Consider the following 17075-nt stretch of genomic DNA (forward strand, 5'->3'; position numbering starts at 1 on the left):
CTCCTCGATCAGGGATCAAACCCACACCCCCCACATTGGAAGGTGAAAGTCCTAACCACTGGACCGCCAGGGAAGGCCCACCAAGATCTGTTTAATCCACTTCAAAAAACGTGCTCAAATCTGGGCTCTTCCTGCCATTTCCACTGTTGAGTCAGTTCTGATTTTCATCCTGTAGCCTCCCAACTTCCCACTTGTCCATCCTAATAAGCAAATCAGGTCACACCACTCTCCTAAGTAGTGTTTGGCTATTTTCATTGTAACTGCACCCAAATTCATACTCTGAAAACAGACTATCTGAGCAAAAAGATACCCTTTCTAAAGAGGAGGGTGACTAATTCCAACAGAGAATGACAGTCACTTTTTTAAAGCAATCAGTGTCAGAAGTTTCAGAAGATGGAAAAATAAAAATTAAATGATGTTCCAATGATCACTACTAAAGATGGAGCAATATTAAAACAAGAATTTGGGGGCTTCCAATGCAGGGAGCGTGGGTTCAATCCCTGCTCAGGGAATTAAGGTTCCACAGGTTGTGTGGCACAGCCAAAAAGAAAAATAGACAATGGGGATGGTTGTACAACTTTGTGAATATAATAAAAACCACTTAGTTGTTAAAAAAGAAATGTTCTCTTTGTCAAGGATGCTTTATAAACCTCTTTCACATAAGTCCTCTATGTCTGCTTCTTCTTGTCATGAAGCACACAACTCTTGCCCATTTTTCTGCCTTATATCTTTTCTCTGCCAACTTCATTCCATGCCTCCACTGGTTAGTCTTCACACCTATGATTTCGTACGAAAGAAATTGTATATTGCACCAAATGATACATCTCAGCCACATTCTTGATGGTATCCAACCCACTTCATGACGTCTTTGCTTTAGAGAAGCCCTAACTATATCTACTACCTAATTTTGAACCTCCTTTCTAAGTTTTCATCACATTTACCTCAAAATAGTTTTCTGACAAGAAGCCGAACAAAATATCTCTAATAAAGCAAACAGTGTGTGACACTGTTTAAAGTTAAAAATTTAGGTTTTAATTTTAAATTTAGATTTAAACTTAGTTTTAGATTTTTCAGTTTTAAATTTAAAATTTAAAGTTAAAATTCTAAGTTATTACTTTATTTTTTCATCCAGGTAGCTTCCAAATGAGAACACACTCTGCTAAACAAGTTATTTGTGATCACACAGAGATTAGCATTCTAGCATAACATCTCTAACACCTAATTAGTTTTAACAAATACCTCACTCACAGAAATCACAGGAAATCAGAAACTGCCTATTAGGCTGCTAAGTATGAAAGGTGCTCGATCAAGAAGGGGGAAAAAAATCTTTCCAAGAGATCATTGAGAGAAGCATATTTAATGTTTCCAACTTTCTATATTTTTTCTGTTGATTTATGTGAGTTTGGAAAAACACATGTCCTTCCAGCCACCAAAACGACACTCAGTCTCTTGCTATTTCAGTTTCCTTTGGAAGCTCCTCCTCTGCTCAGTGTCGATACAGGTTCTCAGTGCTCTCACCTACCTGTCTCTCGTCTCTCTGCAGGCACTCTCTAAGCGGAGTCTCATCCCTTTTCATGGTTTTACGTATCATTCATATGGCGACCACTACCACATTTATATCTGTAGCCCAGAGTTTTCGTCTGAGCCCCATCTCTGAGCGAGTAGACAGCCTCTCGACAAGTCTACTTGGTTGGCCCCAAAGCAACTTGTGTGCTCACTCGCTTCAGTTATGTCCAACTGTTTGCAACCCCATGGACCATAACCCCGAGGCTCCTCTGTCCATGGGATTTCCCAGGCAAGAACGCTGGAGTGGGTTGCCATTCCCTCCTCCAGGGGATCTTCCTGACCCAGGGATTGAACCCGGGTCTCCTACACTGCAGGCAGATTCTTTATCACTGAGCCACAGGGGGAAGCCCGATTTACACTCAATCTAAAGTGGAGCCTTGATTTTTGCCGTCAAAATCACCCCTCCTCCTAACTGCCTAATCTCAGAAAATAGCAGCATTCACTTAACAGCTTCAAGTCCAGAAACCTGTGAGTCACATGACATCACTTTTCCATCACACTCCACACCCCATCCTTCACCAAGCCTCAGCAGTACCGTCTACAACCTAACTCACATTTTCTTGTTGTTTCCCATGTCTGCTGCCAGCCCTCTGCTCCAAGCCATCAGCATATCTTGCCTGCGCTACCTCCATAGGCTGCCATGTACAGTCTTGTTCACTCTTTATTCTGAGCAGCAAGCACAGTGACCTTTGTAGGACCCACTGGCCTTCATTACTACTGTGTTAAAAGTATTTAAGTAGCAGGAGAGATTGTATTTTCCATGATAACATGCTTCACATATGCTCTTGGGACCACATGTGATTGGGACTCAGGACTCTCCCCAACTAAGAGACGGAGTAAAACTGCCCTCATCCTTGAATCTGGGACAGACTCAATTAATGGAATGCAGTGGAAGTGACATTATGTGACTTCTGGGCCTAGGTCAAAAAGGACCAAGAAGCTTCCATCTGTTTTCCTTGAGATTCTTACTTTGGGGAAAGTCAGCCGTAAAAACTTAACGATTCCAATTTCCTGCCTTGTTATTTGGGGAATTTTTAATTTCTTTTCTTTTGATTTTAAGAAGTAACCTAAAATTTCCTGTGTTGTTGTTCAGTCGCCCAGTCATGTCCAACTCTTTGCGACCCCATTCCTGTAACACTAAATAAAATGATACTACCTTTAAAAAAGGCAGACCTCCATTTCAGAAGTCATATAAGGCACTCCAGTCGACAGCCTCAGCTGAACTCTCACCACCAACTGCCAAACATCTTGACCATCCAGCCCAGCTGAGACTTCAGCTGATGGTCACTGACCCCAGGCAACATCTGAACAAAACTAAATATGAGAATCTGAGCAAGAACTGCCCAGCTGAGTCCCTTGTGAATTATTGGCCCACAAAATTTGAGTAAAAATTAAATGGGCATTCTTATAGCACTAAATTTGGGGGTTACTCATTTATACAGCAATAGTGACTGGATCAGCTTCCAACTGTCCTCAGGACAACATCCAACATTCTTTCTGAAACTGACAGTTCCTGCATGATTCAGATCCTGGCTAGTCCTGCAGTCTCTTGCTGAGCCTTGCTAACCAAGCATCAACCACCCTGACCCTTGCTTATTCCTCATCAGAAACTCTACTGAGACAATTTTCTCCTTGCCTGAAATGCACTCTTTACCTGTCTAACAGCAATTCAGCCTATGGATCTTAACTGTCATTTCTTCAAGAACACTTATATGATACTAAAAGGCGGTGTTTGCATGCTAAGTCTCTACAGTTGTGTCCAACTCTTTGCCACTGTAGCCCACCAGGCTCCTCTGGCCATGGGATTCCCCAGGCAAGAATATTGGAGTAGGTTGCCATGTCTATTGTTGTTTTGTTTAAATGGAAGAAACTTGAGCAAAATGATCCACTGCTGGGAGGGAGATGGTGGAGAGGGAGAGGGGAGAGAGAAGATGATCAGTGGAGAAAGGTGGGCTGCAGGGATTGCATCCCTGTCTCAGATGTGGAAGAGAAGGAAGAAAGGACAGGTAACACGCAGGTACCTCCTGCATTCTCTTTGAGCCTGTTCCACCAGCTAAGGCTGATGGGGGGGTGGTCTTCATCAAGTGTCCCATGCCTTCTGGTTATCCTTGGGATGGGCCAGTGGGAAGTCCTGGCAGGGGACTGGTGGGAGAGGGGAGAGAGAACTAGAAATATTCAGTCTGCCTGTCCCTCCTCATGGGGCTGCTTTTGGTTGGCTGCTTCCTTCACTGTGCCATCCATGGTCACGGCTCCTCTCAAAGTGGCCTTCATCACACCAGCTCCACTGAGATTCTAAGAGTCTCTCATCTTCCTCTGCCTGCTGTCCTCTCTTGTTACCAGCACCAGGGGACACACTGTTCCCTGGGGCTCCCTACATCCCCCCAAAGTCTTTGTAAAGCGTCTGCTTATTAAACCATCCTCAAATTATCCTAATTTAAGTGTGACGTCTGCTTCCTGCTGAGCCCTTGTCAGATACTGGGAGGAATGCTGATGAGTAAGTAGGTGGAAAGGGCAAGAAAACGTTTAGCAGGTAACAAACAACATCTGATTCTATTTTAGTTAAAATACACAGAAAACTGGAAGATACATCACTAAAACAATAAACCAAGGATGAACACGAAAGTACTGAGCAATTGTCATCTGTGTAAATACAGAGAGAATGCTTAGAGAGAGAAACATAGTTCTCTTCCTTTAAACAATGGAATCTTTTTCTCTTTTTCCCACTTAAAGCTCTAACTAAGCCGAGTCAAGTTCATGAGAGATTACGGAGAACAAACCAGATGAGTCATTTCATCTCTTTTCAGTTACCCACATGGGGTAAACTTAGAACATCACTCTGCAATACACATTACAGTGGTCTTGGCAAATTAGAATACCTTAAGTGTTGTTTTTCTTTTCTCAAAGTTTTTCAGAATCCAAAAATAAGACAATAACATTTTTTGAATAAGTGCCTGAATCAAGACAGATGAACTTTGCCTGAGATCCACTGGGCCTGTATCAATTTAGGAAATAACCCTGGCTCCTGAAAGAGGAATAAGCATAAATGAGAAATTCTGGCCCCAGTGGATTTGCTACCATCATCAGCAACACCCTAGGCTATTTTTAAGACTTTTTATATTACCATCAACATCATACACTGACTGCTGCAGATAAATGCTAAGAACATTCATAGAGCATTTACTTTGTGCCAGGCAGTGTTCTAAAAAATTATATAAATCAAATTATGCTATCCTCTTGACAACTGTGTGATGGAAGACATTATTACTCTTATTTTCAGAATAGAATAGTGTTAGTCCCTCAGTCATGTATACCTCTTGGCGATCGCATGGAATATAGCCTGCTAGGCTCCCTCTGAATTCTCCAGAGAAGAATCCTGGAGTGGGTTGCCATTCCCTTCTCCAGGGGATCTTCCCAACCCAGGGATCAAACCCAGGTCTCCCAAATTGCAGGTGGATTCTTTACCATCTGAGACAGTGGGAAGTCTTATTTTCAGATAAGGAAATGAAGACATAGAGAGGTTAGGTCAAAGTCATACACTTAACAGCTATATAGCAAAGAAACCCAAGACCCACAGGACCACTGGGAACAACTTATAACTGGAAATCTAGAGAGATGGGCTTTTGATTTTTTTTTTATTCTTTCCTTTTTAACTGCTAAGGAAAGTTCTTCAACCTATAAAGTACACTCAAGTCTCAATCTACATAGAATGTTTTTCCCAAACTCTTGGATTCAGATACTGGAATTTGAAGTCATATCTGAATGACAGCAATATCTATGCTTTACTGTCTCTCACAATCAAAGAACCACTTTCAAAAGTCATAATTTCCACATAAATCTTCTCATAGACCACATGCTAAGTTGCTTCAATCATGACTAACTTTTTTCAACGCTATGGACTGCACCCTGCCAGTCTCCTCTGTCCAGGGGAATTCTCCAAGCAAGAATACTGGAGTGGGTTGACATGCCCTCCTTCAGGGGATCTTCCCAACCCAGAGATCCAACCCAAGTTCCTCATGTCACCTGCACTGGCAAGTGGGTTCTTTACCACTAGCACCAGCTGGGAAGCCCAGAGACCTTCACGTAAAAACATATGTACTTTTAGTCTCTGTGGAATAAGAAAACATTTGTACCTTCGGGCTGATGAACCTCTTACAATAATTCCATGGTTTTCATAACTTTCAAAACCAAATACAAGAAAAATGCTCAAAAGTAGCTCTTTATCTTTCTCTGAAGTGTTTTAAATCATTTGCTTAAACTCAATTATGATGATCAGAGAAATTATAGAAAATGGTTCTGGTACTTGTGCCTTGACAGATTAATGGAAATCACTTTGGTATATATCAATACAACATTAGAGAACATTATTTTGTCTATTTACTTATGCTCTATCTAGACTCAGTCAAGGAAAAGATGACTTCTAAAAACACATAGCGTGGCCAAGAGGAGCTACCCCACATCCGAGGCCAGGGGTGGCGGCCGGGAGGAGCAACCCCACGTCCAAGGAGCGGTGGCTGCATGGGCACAGGAGGGCCTAGAGGAGCTATTCCATGCTCAAGGTCAGGAAGGGCAGCAGTGAGGAGATACCCCTCATCCAAGGTAAGGAGCAGTGGCTGCGCTTTGCTGGCGCTGCCGTGAAGACATACCCCACATCCAAGGTAAGAGAAACCCAAGTAAGACGGTAGGTGCAAGAGGGCATCAGAGGGCAGACACTGAAACCATACTCAGAGAAAACTAGTCAAACTAATCACACTAGGACCACAGCCTTGTCTAACTCAATGAAACTAAGCCATGCCCTGTGGGGCCATCCAAGACGGGTGGGTCATGGTGGAGAGGTCTGACAGAATGTGGTCCACTGGAGAAGGGAATGGCAAACCACCTCAGTATTTTTGCCATTAGAACCCCATGAACAGTATGAAAAGGCAAAATGATAGGATACTGAAAGAGGAACTCCCCAGATCAGTAGGTGCCCAATATGCTACTGGAGATCATTGGAGATATAACTCCAGAAAGAATGAAGGGATGGAGCCAAAGCAAAAACAGTACCCAGTTGTGGGTGTGACTGGTGATAGAAGCAAGGTCCCATGCTGTAAAGAGCAATATTGCATAGGAACCTGAATGTAAGGTCCATGAATCAAGGCAAATTGGGAGTGGTCAAATAGGAGATGGCAAGAGTGAATGTCGACATTCTAGGAATCAACGAACTAAAATGGACTGGAATGGGTGAATTTAACTCAGATGACCATTATATCTACTACAGTGGACAGGAATCGCTTAGAAGAAATGGAGTAGCCATCTGGTCAACAAAAGAGTCCAAAATGTAATACTTGGATGCAATCTCAAAAACGACAGAATGAACTCTGTTCATCTCCAAGGCAAACCATTCAATATCAGAGTAATGCAAGTCTATGCCCCAACCAGTAATGCTGAAGAAGCTGAAGTTGAAAGGTTCTATGAAGACCTACAAGGTCTTTTAGAACTAGCACCCAAAAAACACATCCTTTTCATTAGAGGGGACTGGAATGCAAAAGTAGGAAGTCAAGAAACACCTGGAGTAACAGGCAAATTTGGCCTTTGAATGTGGAATGAAGCAGGGCAAAGACTAATAGAGTTTTACCAAGAAAATGCACTGGTCATAGCAAACACCCTCTTCCAACAACACAAGAGAGGACTCTACACATGGACATTACCAGATGGTCAACACCGAAATCAGATTGATTATATTCTTTGCAGCCAAAGATGGAGAAGCTCTATACAGTCAGCAAAAACAAGACCAGGAGCTGACTGTGGCTCAGATCATGAACTCGTTATTGCCAAATTCAGACATAAATTGAAGAAAGTAAGGAAAACCACTAGACCATTCAGGTATGACCTAAATCAAATCCCTTATGATTATACAGTGGAAGTGAGTAATAGATTTAACGGACTAGATCTGATAGATAGATTGCCTGATGAATTATGGACAGAGGTTCGTGACATTGTACAGGAGACAGGGATCAAGACCATCCCCATGGAAAAGAAATGCAAAAAAAGCAAAATGGTTGTTTGGGCAGGCCTTACAAATAGCTGTGAAAAGAAGAGAGGTGAAAAGCAAAGGAGAAAAGGAAAGATATAAGCATCTGAATGCTGAGTTCCAAAGAATAGCAAGGAGAGATAAGAAAGCCTTCCTCAGCGATCAATGCAAAGAAATAGAGGCAAACAACAGAATGGGAAAGACTAGAGATCTCTTCAAGAAAATTAGAGATACCAAGGGAACATTTCATGCAAAGATGGGCTCAATAAAGGACAGAAATGGTCTGGACCTAACACAAGCAGAAGATATTAAGAAGAGGTGGCAAGAATACACAGAAGAACTGTACAAAAAAGATCTTCATGATCCAGATAATCACAATGGTGTGATCACTCACCTAGAGCCAGACATCCTGGAATGTGAAGTCAAGTGGGCCTTAGAAACCATCACTGCGAACAAAGCTAGTGGAGGTGATGGAATTCCAGTGAAGCTATTTCAAATCCTGAAAGACGATGCTGTGAAAGTGCTGCACTCAATATGCCAGCAAATTTGGAAAAGTCAGCAGTGGCCACAGGACTGGAAAAGGTCAGTTTTCATTCCAATCCCAAAGAAAAGCAATGCCAAAGAATGCTCAAACTACCACATGATTGCACTCATCTCACATGCTAGTAAAGTCATGCTCAAAATTCTCCAAGCCAGGCTTCAGCAATACATGAACCATGAACTCCCTGATGTTCAAGCTGGATTTAGAAAAGGCAGAGGAACCAGAGATCAAATTGCCAACATCCACTGGATCATCAAAAAAGCAAGAGAGTTCCAGAAAAACATATATTTCTGCTTTATTGACTATGCCAAAGCCTTTGACTGTGTGGATCACAATAAACTGTGGAAAATTCTGAAAGAGATGGGAATACCAGACCACCTGACCTGCCTCTTGAGAAATCTGTATGCAGGTCAGGAAGCAACAGTTAGAAGTGGACATGGAACAACAGAGTGATTCCAAATAGGAAAAGGAGTACGTCAAGGCTGTATATTGTCACCCTGCTTATTTAACTTACATTCAGAGTACATCATGAGAAACACTGGACTGGAAGAAACACAAGCTGGAATCAAGATTGCCAGGAGAAATATCAATAACCTCAGATATGCAGATGACACCATCTTATGGCAGAAAGGAAAGAGGAGCTAAAAAGCCTCTTGATGAAAGTGAAAGAGAAGACTGAAAAAGTTGGCTTAAAGCTCAACATTCAAAAAACGAAGATTACGGTATCCGGTCCCATCACTTCATGGCAAATAGATGGGGAAACAGTGGAAACAATGTCAGGCTTTATTTTTTTGGGCTCCAAAATCACTGCAGATGGTGATTGCAGCCATGAAATTGAAAGACACTTACTCCTTGGAAGGAAAGTTATGACCAACCTAGATAGTATATTAAAAAGCAGAGACATTACTTTACCAACAAAGGTCCGTCTAGTCAAGGTAATGGTTTTTCCAGTGGTGATGTATGGATGTGAGAATTGGACTGTGAAGAAAGCTGAGCACCGAAGAATTGATGCTTTTGAAGTGTGGTGTTGGAGAAGACTCTTGAGAGTCCCTTGGACTGCAAAGAGATCCAACCAGTCCATTCTGAAGGAGATCAGCCCTGGGATCTCTTGGAAGGAATGATGCTAAAGCTGAAGCTCCAGTACTTTGGCCACCTCATGCGAAGAGTTGACTCATTGCAAAAGACCCTGATGCTGGGAGGGATTGGGGGCAGGAGGAGAAGGGGACGACAGAGGATGAGATGGCTGGATGGCATCACTGACTCCATGGATGTAAGTCTGAGTGAACTCTGGGAGTTGGTGATGGACAGGGAGGCCTGGTATGCTGCAATTCATGGGGTCGCAAAGAGTCAGACACGACTGAGCTACTGAACTGAACTGAACTGAACTGAAAGACACACATAGGATTGTATGATAAAACTTAACCATAAACAAAAATTGAAGTACATGCTGTACACAAATGTCCACAGAAGTGCTGTACCATCTTCATAAATGGCTCATGAATACCATGCTGAGAATCTTGGTATTTCGGTTCAGTTCAGTTCAGTCTATTTGGAACCAGTCTATTGTATGTCCAGTTCTAACTGTTGCTTCCTGACCTGCATATAGGTTTCTCAAGAGGCAGCTCAAGTGGTCTGGTATTCCCATCCTTTCAGAATTTTCCACAATTTATTGTGATACACACGGCCAAAGGCTTTGGCATAGTCAATAAAGCAGAAATAGATATTTTTCCAGAACTCTCTTGCTTTTTCGATGATCCAGTGTACGTTGGCAATTTGATCTGTGGTTCCTCTGTCTTTTCTAAATCCAGCTTGAACATCTGGAAGTTCACGGTTCAAGTATTGCTGAAGCCTGGCTTGGTGAATTTGGAGCAGTACTTTACTAGCATGTGAGATGAGTGCAATTCTGTGGTAGTTTGAGCAATTTTTGGCATTGCCTTTCTTTGGGATTGGAATGAAAACTGACCTTTTCCAGTCCTGTGGCCACTGCTGACTTTTCCAAATTTGCTGGTGTATTGAGTGCAGCACTTTCATAGCATCATCTTTCAGGATTTGAAATAGCTTCACTGGAATTCCATCAACTCCACTAGCTTTGTTCGCAGTGATGCTTCCTAAGGCCCTCTTGACTTCACATTCCAGGATGTCTGGCTCTAGATGAGTGATCACACCATCGTGATTATCTGGGTCGTGAAGATCTTTCTTGTACCGTTCTTCTGTGTATTCTTGCCACCTCTTCTTAATATCTTCTGCTTCTGTTAGGTCCAGACCATTTCTGTCCTTTATTGAGCCCATCTTTGCATGAAATGTTCCCTTGGTATCTCTAATTTTCTTGAAGAGATCTCTAGTCTTTCCCATTCTGTTGTTTGCCTCTATTTCTTTGCATTGATCGCTGAGGAAGGCTTTCTTATCTCTCCTTACTATTCTTTGGAACTCAGCATTGAGATGCTTATATCTTTCCTTTTCTCCTTTGCTTTTCACTTTTCTTTTCACAGCTATTTGTAAGGCCTCCCCAAACAGCCATTTTGCCTTTTTGCATTTTTTTTCCATGGGGATGGTCTTGATCCCTGTCTCCTGTACAATGTCACGAACCTCTGTCCATAATTCATCAGGCAATCTATCTATCAGATCTAGTCCCTTAAATCTATTTCTCACTTCCACTGAATAATCATAAGGGATTTCATTTAGGTCATAAATCAAAATTATTTAGGTCTTGGTATTTAGGTGACCTCAAATCACTGGGAGGACTTCCAAGGTAGCTCAGTGGTAACAAATCTGCCTTCCAATGCTGGAGACATGGGTTCAATCCCTGCATCGGGAAGATCCCCTGAAGAAGGAAATGGCAACCCACTCCAGTTTTCTTGTATGGGAAATCCATGAACAGAGGAGACTGGTGGTCTATAGCCCATGGGGTTGCAAAAGAGAGGGACATGACACAGCGACTAGACAACAATAAAAATCATTGGCAAGGTTTCTTCTTTCATTTTGCAGCATAAAATTCCTGGTTTTGCTGCATAACTCTTGTCCAGCATGTTTCTTTCATCGATGTTTTGATTTTAAGTGTGATACATACTACTGTACTGGTACATTCTTTCTCTAATCTCATTTTTTTCAATTGTTTCATTTCCCATTTCAAAGCTAACACATGCTAATCACATCATAATAGATGAAAAGTAAAGCAAATTTCCCTTTGGCCCACCATCGAGGGATAACCAATATTAATAACTTCCTAACAGGAAATTATATTCAATATACTGTAATAACCTATAATGGAAAAGAATCTGAAAAAGAATATATAGGTCTAACTGAATCACTTTGCTGTTACCTGAAACTAACACATTGCAAATAAACAAATATTTTAAAAATAACTTTCTTTCTAGTCTTTTTGCTCTGTATAGCTTTTTATGGTATATAGAAAACCAATGCACAATGATATTTTAAAATGTCTAATTTTCAGCATATAAAAGTAACATATGTAATTGTAGAAGATTTGCAAAATACAGAAAAAAATATGAATTGTATAATTAGACTCTCTCAGAGACAACTACAGCTAGTCAACACTTCCACATTATAATTTTTATGTGGAGCAATGATACATTTGAGTATAATCAGCTATGAAACTACTTCAGTTGTTACTATTGACTGAAGGGTAATTGGCTGGATCTTCTGGGATATAGGTATAGAAGGTTTCTGTGATGGTAGAAATTAAATCTTTGCTTCAACAAGACATTGCAAAATATGGTGATATGTTTGCACCAGCAGTGAGCTTGGGGTTCTCCTACAGTCTTTCTTGATAAGGTGGGAAGAAATTCCTTGGTGCCCTTGAACAAATTTTCCACTTCCTGTGTCTTTCCCTTGGTTCAGAGACCAAACTAAAATGACAGTATTAAAAATGTTCTCCTTTATCCTGGCAATGTAACCAAGGAGGAATTTATCAGGATGGAGGGGTAAGGGGAGTATATTTTTGTAGCATGAAAGCAAAATAAAAAGTCAGAAGCGTTTTTTAATTTAAAAAAAAAATTAAAACCTCTAAGATAGTTCTAGGGAATGAGGGGGAGGACTAAGTTCTCCTAAACCGATTTAGGTCTCATCTTATTCTAATTAGATGGCTGTCAGTACTCTATGAAAATCGGGTTCGTCAGGGTGGCCCCCTCTTGCCTCCTTTAGAAGTAAACATTGAGGGAAGAGATTGTGCAAATGGATGCAGGCTTGGCTCTTGCACTTATGTATCTGTGTTGCAAAATTCCTTAATGATAGGAAGGGAAGGATTTAAAGGGAGACATTGGCAGTTAGTTAGCTCCCCCTTTGATTTACATGGGGCCAGCAGTGGGTTCGATTGAGCTCCTTGAAATAATTACTGAGCACTGGGAAAGACCACCTCCGGCCACCAACACACAGCGTATCACCTCGCATGCTTCCTCACTGCTTCCAATATGACTCACCACTCCTCCTGCGCCAGCTCGTTCTTTTCCTCTTACATAGTCATTAAAAAGTAAAGACTGAAAACCCTTCATCTCCCCTCAGGGCAGAGCGGGAGAAAGAAACTCAGACATCATCAGAACCTACTGTCCACGGCTGATTATGTCCCCAGGGAAAGACCTCACTTCTAATCAGTGCTGAAATCAGGGGCTATTTCCCTTTTACAGGGAAAAACAAAATCATCTTTCTCTGGAGTTCTCGGAGATTCACTATAGATTCCAGGAAAGGAATAAAAGAAATTGTCTTAAAGGCAAAGACACAGGGAAGTGAAGCCTTCACCAAAGACAGCGTATTTGAGGGAAATGCTAGTCCTTGGAAAGGTCACACTGAGATGCTCCCCTCAAGACGATGATGTTATGAGAGCAGCCATGGTTGGTCAATCAGACCATGTGCAGCTCTGTCATTACCAACTGCATGACCCTGAGTAACTCATTGAGCTTTCCGGGCCTCCAATTTCTTATTTATCATTGGGGTATATTAATGATACCCCATTAAGGTGAATGATAATGATTCACCTTGGTACACTGAATTGTTCAAGTGTTAGTCACTCAGTTGTGTCTGACTCTTTGTGACCCCATGGTGGCTGTGTAGCCCACCAGGCTCCTCTGTCAATGGGATTCTCCAGGCAAGAATACTGGAGTGGGTTGCCATTCCCTTCTCCAGGGGATCTTCCCAACCAAGAGACTGAACTGGGGTCTCCTGCATTGCAGGCAGACTCCTTGTCAAGTGAGCCACCAGGGAAGCCAGCCATTTGAATTGTTCAAATGAGAATAAATTTGAAATGTCTTCACGTTGTTATTGTTGTCAGGGTATACCACTGAACAACACAGAAAACAAGTAGGCAAATCGACAGACTGCTACGAAGTGGGGATAGGGAGAGGAATCCTCTCGGTGAATTGGGTGATCGGAGGAAAAAAGTGGCAAATAGACCAGAACTTGAAACAGGAGAAAGTGCCGGTTGTGAGTAAAAGCTGTGGGAGATTCCAGGCAGACTGTGCAGAGGTCCTGTGGTTGATAAAACAGCTCAGTGATAGAAAAAATGAAGCAAGACCAGTGGCTCTGGAACATTAAAAAATGAAAGCATAGCATGAAATGGGGATGGAGAGAGATTCTGGAAGCTTCTTTTCTACCTTTCACTTATGTTCTGGAATAGAAAGATTTGGATATGACAGCTTGAACAGAACTGAAGAAAAGTAACACAACAACTCACGTTCAACAATTAGCAAAGACACATCCAGAGACTTATGGCCTAAAATTTGGCCTGACCACCCTCAAAAAAATTTCAAATCCCTATCTATATTACACCTACAACACTGCAACATTCTTCCACTAATAAAATATAAGAAGATAAGAAATCAAGAGTATGGCATGATGACCACTGTTTTTGCTGCAGCTGGTGACTGCAGCCATGAAATTAAAGACTCTGGCCTCTTGGAAGAAAAGCTATGACCAACCTAGACAGCATATTAAAAAGCAGAGACATCACTTTACTGACCAAGCTCCGTATAGTCAAAGCTATGTTTTTCCAGTAGTCAGTAGTCAAGATGACCACTGGAGACCATCATTCAGTACAGAGGTCACTTAACTAGCCCTCCCAAATAGGCCCATCTCCAGTATGGAAATGTGGATCCCTGAGATTACTCTGAAAGGGACTTTAGGCAATGGCATACAGCCCAACTCTTTAGTCTCAAATCAAGAGTTAACCTAACAGATTTGGGCTCCATCTGCAATTTTTCCACTCTGACCCTTCTCTGCTACAGGTTAACTGGCCTGAGAAGTGGGTCCAGTCAGTTGCAAACGTTCTTAATGCATTGCTTACAGCCACCCCCTTCAGGAAATTGTTTAAAACATGGTGGCTGCCCAATTTATACAGGAGAAATACTTGTCTCTGTGGGGTACTGATACAGAATCTCTCTTCTTTACTCTCGATAGTCTCACCCTGAATGGTCACACCCAAGCCAGGAATGGTTAGATAACTCCCAAACCTATCCTCTAGTTTCAACCTCTCTCATACACATGAAAACTCTTTGCTAACCATCTCCTGGGTAACCCCATTAGTCTATCCCACTGGCAAATTTAAGATATCCAGAGCAGAATGACCACTTCTCCCCAAGTCCATAAAGGCACTACCATCCACCAAACTGCTTAAACAAAAGGTTTTTTCAATTAAAATTATTTTTTTTAATTAGCAACCTTGGCAGGGTAGGAATGGGGGATGGTCACATTTGAACTTCTAGGCAATGGCAGAAACCCCAAACCAGAGGGTTTTTACATGTCAGCCTGGAGCAGAGTTTAAACCAGGCCAGACCCACTCCAGTTCTGGCCACAGGCTTCTCAAAACACCTGGTCCCAGCTTCACTGGCTACAAACTGACTTTGCTTCTCCCTTTTTCACATTCAGTCAACCATCAGTCCCTACAGCTTCTTTTTTTTAACTCTATACTACAGCATTTTTTTTTTAATTGGGATATAGTTTCTTTGTCCCAGGCCTCCAAAGTAGCTCAACTGATAAAGAATTTGCCTGAAATGCAGACTTGGGTTCAATCCCTGGGTTGGGAAGATCCCCTGGAGAAGGAAATGGCAACCCACTCCAGTATTCTTGCCTGGAGAATACCATGGACAGAGGAGCTTGGGGGGTTTACAGGCCACAAGATCTCAGGGTCGGACACAACGAGTGCCTTTCACACAACACTTTCACTTTCTTTGTCCCTATAGCTTCTACTGCCTTAATACCTCTTGAGTCTTATTCCTCCCATCCAGCTTTCATCATCGCCTGCCCGAGTCTTCCAGCTCCCCATCCGGCCCACCCGAATTTATCCTCCACAAAAATATCTTAATCATCTTTATCAAAGGCAAAGCTAAACATGTTAGTTTTTTGCTTATCCCTTATCCCCTGGCTTTGAAAACAGTAGTCGAATGCTCCAGCTTAGGACACAGGCCCTTCACACTCTGACTCCTTCCTGCCTCACTGGCTTGCCTTCTCGATCTCCCACACAGGCCCTCCACTCCAGCCCAAATAAGCCACTTTGAACTTCCCCACACAAATACATTGTAGTGATCTCCATTTCTTTTTCTAGTTCTTCATTAACTCCTTTCCACACTTTAGCACTCAGGTCAAGCCTTTCATCCCCTTCTGTTTGGTTTAGCTGTGCAATATGGTTTAGCTGGGCTTTCTCCATGCCCCCAAAGTACCCTGTTCCTGTTTATACCTGACACTCACCATACTGGGCTACACTTACTGCTTTATCTGTTCATCTCACTAAACCGACATGAAGATCCCTCAGGAGAAAGAGCATCTAATTTGGTTCCCCAGCACCTAGTACCACACACTGTACAAACACATAAGCAGAATATTCACCTAGTAGGATATTAACTGTAAGCTACAATATAAGTGATAAGGAAACTATAAAACAAATGAGAAAAGAATGAATTTGGGTTTCATCAGAGTGTTCTCCATATACATGTCTTTGAATGGAAGGGTATCCCATCAAATGAAACTATCAGGAAAGCATATTTAGAATATGAGTCTTCTTTTTTCTCTTCTTGTAGTCATTTTCCAATGTAAAATATCCCCTCCAACCCTGCCACAGAGAACAACTATCTGATGCTGGTAATTACAAGGAAAATCATAGCAGAGAAAAATAACTCAGATGATTTGAAGACCACAAATCTACAGGAAATTCTGAAATTCAAAATGCTCTGAAAATAAAAGATTTTTTAGAAAGTCATTTGGCAGCAAAGCTGACCTGACCTGCACTCAACTGATGCAATACCTGAACCCAAGAGCAATTTAAAGCCATTATTTATCACATCCTCAGAACTACAATACAACTTTTTTTGTCAATAATCCCTTCTCCAGTTTCACCCTAAAATCTAATTTTGAAAAAGCAACTTTGTGATTTGGTCCTCAAGTTTCTCGTTCCATACCCTCACAATACTTTGTACGTGTATGTTAAGTCTCTTCAGTCATTTCCAACTGTGCGACCCCATGGACTGTAGCCCACCAGGCTCCTCGGTCCGTGGGATTCTCCAGACAAGAATAATGGAAGGTGTCGCCATACTCTCCTCCAGGAGGTCTTCCCAGCCCAGGGACTGAACCCATATCTCTTACGTCTCCTGCATTGGCAGGCAGGTTCTTTACCACCTGGGAAGCCCCACAATACTTTAAGCCTTCTTGATTTTCTGTTCTTCCATTCCATTCTTATCGCTGGTCAGAACTCTGTGTCCACTTTCAAGTTAATCTAAAAGAAGACCTTTCGTTACTGGATAAGTTCTATTTAATACATTATTGAAATAGACAAAAAAAATAGAAATGAGATTGTCTACTGTCTTTGGGTGTTGAAATCATGACAGCCACTGCTCACTCCAAAAAGATGTCTCAATCACTTTACACTTTTAGATTTAAAAAAAAAAATCTTCAAATTTCTTACTCTCTCAATTAACTTCTTAAAACAACATTTTCCAGATCCAATCTAAGTCTTTATGC

Source organism: Oryx dammah, unplaced genomic scaffold, assembly GCF_014754425.2.
Source record: "Oryx dammah isolate SB20612 unplaced genomic scaffold, SCBI_Odam_1.1 HiC_scaffold_24, whole genome shotgun sequence".
In the NCBI taxonomy this organism is placed as follows: domain Eukaryota; kingdom Metazoa; phylum Chordata; class Mammalia; order Artiodactyla; family Bovidae; genus Oryx; species Oryx dammah.